We start from the raw sequence: 2,500 nt of genomic DNA, 5'->3' as shown, positions 1-2,500 counted from the left end.
GTGAAATATCAACTCCAAAAAAAGTCCGAAATTCCGATGTGGCGCGCAAGGGTCCAAAAAAAGCGTGAGCACCCCACCCCCTGGCAGGGAACGAATTTCCAGGTACCCTTTTGGACCAGTTCCACAGACTCCCCTACCCTGGGATATACGAAAGAGGAGCAAATAGCTCAATGACGAAATCGAAAGTGCAAGCAGCTTAGGCGGCAAGCATCAGTACAAATCGGCAGCAACTGTGAACTTCTCTTTCCTTGAAAATTGGGGCAAATAGCTCATTGACGAAATGGAAAGTGCAAGCAGCTCAGGCGGCAAGCATCTGTACAAATTGTCGGCAACTGTGAACTTCTTTTTTCATGAAAATTGGAGCAAATAGCTCATCGCCGTAATGGAAAGTGCAAGCAGCTTAGGCGGCAAGCATCAGTACAGATCGGCGGTGACTGTGAATTCTTTTTTTCTTGAAAATTGAGGCAAATAGTTCGTCGACGAAATGGAAAGTGCAAGCAGCTTACGCGGCAAGCATCTGTACAAATTGTCGGCAACTGTGAACTTCTTTTTTCATGAAAATTGGAGCAAATAGCTCATCGCCGTAATGGAAAGTGCAAGCAGCTTAGGCGGCAAGCATCAGTACAGATCGGCGGTGACTGTGAATTCTTTTTTTCTTGAAAATTGAGGCAAATAGTTCGTCGACGAAATGGAAAGTGCAAGCAGCTTACGCAGCAAGTATCTTTACAAATCATCAGTGACTGTGAACTTCTCTTTTCCTCCTTTCAGATTGAAGTCGCTTGCCTTCGGGCTTGCTTGATGTCTCTGGGGAGCCCTTTCAGATTGAAGTCGCTTGCCTTCGGGCTTGCTTGATGTCTCTGGGGAGCCCTTTCAGATTGAAGTCGCTTGCCTTCGGGCTTGCTTGATGTCTCTGGGGAAGATCTTGGCTTGGTTCTGACAGGCTCTACTGTGCCGTTTCATCACCACTCGAGCGAGCTCGTGGTGAGGACTCGAAACAGTTTTGACTGCTAGAATCAAAGTCCTGATGTGTTGTGTTCCAAAAAACCGGGAACCTCACCTCGCATAGAGTTCTCCGCTTAGGCGTATCGACGAACCAGGCGAATAGTGTGGAGCCCACGCCTGCTGATCCCCTTTTGTGGTTGAACGGTAGAGGCGAAAACATTAAAGTCGGGAAAGTCTTTTTTAGTTTTTCTCGCAATGGCGAATGAGGTGAACATCCTTGCCGATGGCTAGTCCTAAAGCATTTATGTAACACCAAATTCACTCGGAGGTGCGGACGCTTTGGAGTTTTTTTTCTTTATGGAATCAACAAAATCGCATCTAGCCTCCACCAAGGGGTGGCCTAAGCTACGTTTTGTCGGTCCATTTGAACAGGCAACTGTTTCGAAACTTTCAAACGCGTATGCTTGGTTTTCATTCCAGAGCAAAGTGGAATCGGAGAGATAGGAGGAATTCGTCCTGACCTTCCGTCCTGCTAGGGCATTTCGGTGCCCAAGCGAGACTGGGGTGAAGCGATTTCCAGCTTTCTCTGCGTTTTTCATTTAAACGCAGTGACTGCTAACGCTTTTGTGAAAAACACGGTCAGCTGAGCCTCTCCTCTTGCTTTTTTCGAAAGGAAAGGGGTGGGGCAAAGCTGATTCGGCTTTCTGAAGCTTGGCCTTGTTTCGCGCGAGGTCTTGCAGTGGGAAGTCGGAAAGAATTAGTTACCTGGTTGATTCTGCCAGTAGTCATATGCTTGTCTCAAAGATTAAGCCATGCATGTCTAAGTATACGCAAATTATACTGTGAAACTGCGAATGGCTCATTAAATCAGTTATAGTTTATTTGATGTTTCTTGCTACATGGATAACTGTGGTAATTCTAGAGCTAATACATGCGTAAAAAGCCCCGACTTCGGAAGGGGTGTATTTATTAGATAAAAACCATCCTCCTCGGAGTTTGGCGATTCATAATAACTTCTCGAATCGCACGGCCTTGTGCTGGCGATGCTTCATTCAAATATCTGCCCTATCAACTGTCGATGGTAGGATAGAGGCCTACCATGGTTGCAACGGGTAACGGGGAATAAGGGTTCGATTCCGGAGAGGGAGCCTGAGAAACGGCTACCACATCCAAGGAAGGCAGCAGGCGCGCAAATTACCGCAATCCCGACACGGGGAGGTAGTGACAATAAATAACAATGCAGGGCCCTTTTGGGTCTTGTAATTGGAATGAGTACAATTTAAATCCCTTAACGAGGAACGATTGGAGGGCAAGTCTGGTGCCAGCAGCCGCGGTAATTCCAGCTCCAATAGCGTATATTAAAGTTGTTGCAGTTAAAAAGCTCGTAGTTGAAGTTTGGTCTCGGACGCTGGGTCTGCTTCATTGCATGTACTTGGCGGTCCGAGACTTCCTTCCTGGTGAACGGCCGCCTTCGGGTGGTCCGGAACCAGGACCATTACTTTGAAAAAATTAGAGTGTTCAAAGCAGGCCATAGGCCCGAATATATTAGCATGGAATA

The sequence above is a fragment of the Ustilago hordei genome (assembly GCF_900519145.1).
Source record: "Ustilago hordei strain Uho2 genome assembly, contig: UHO2_contig_42, whole genome shotgun sequence".
Classification (NCBI taxonomy): Eukaryota; Fungi; Basidiomycota; class Ustilaginomycetes; order Ustilaginales; family Ustilaginaceae; genus Ustilago; species Ustilago hordei.
This window is presented reverse-complemented; position numbering follows the sequence as displayed.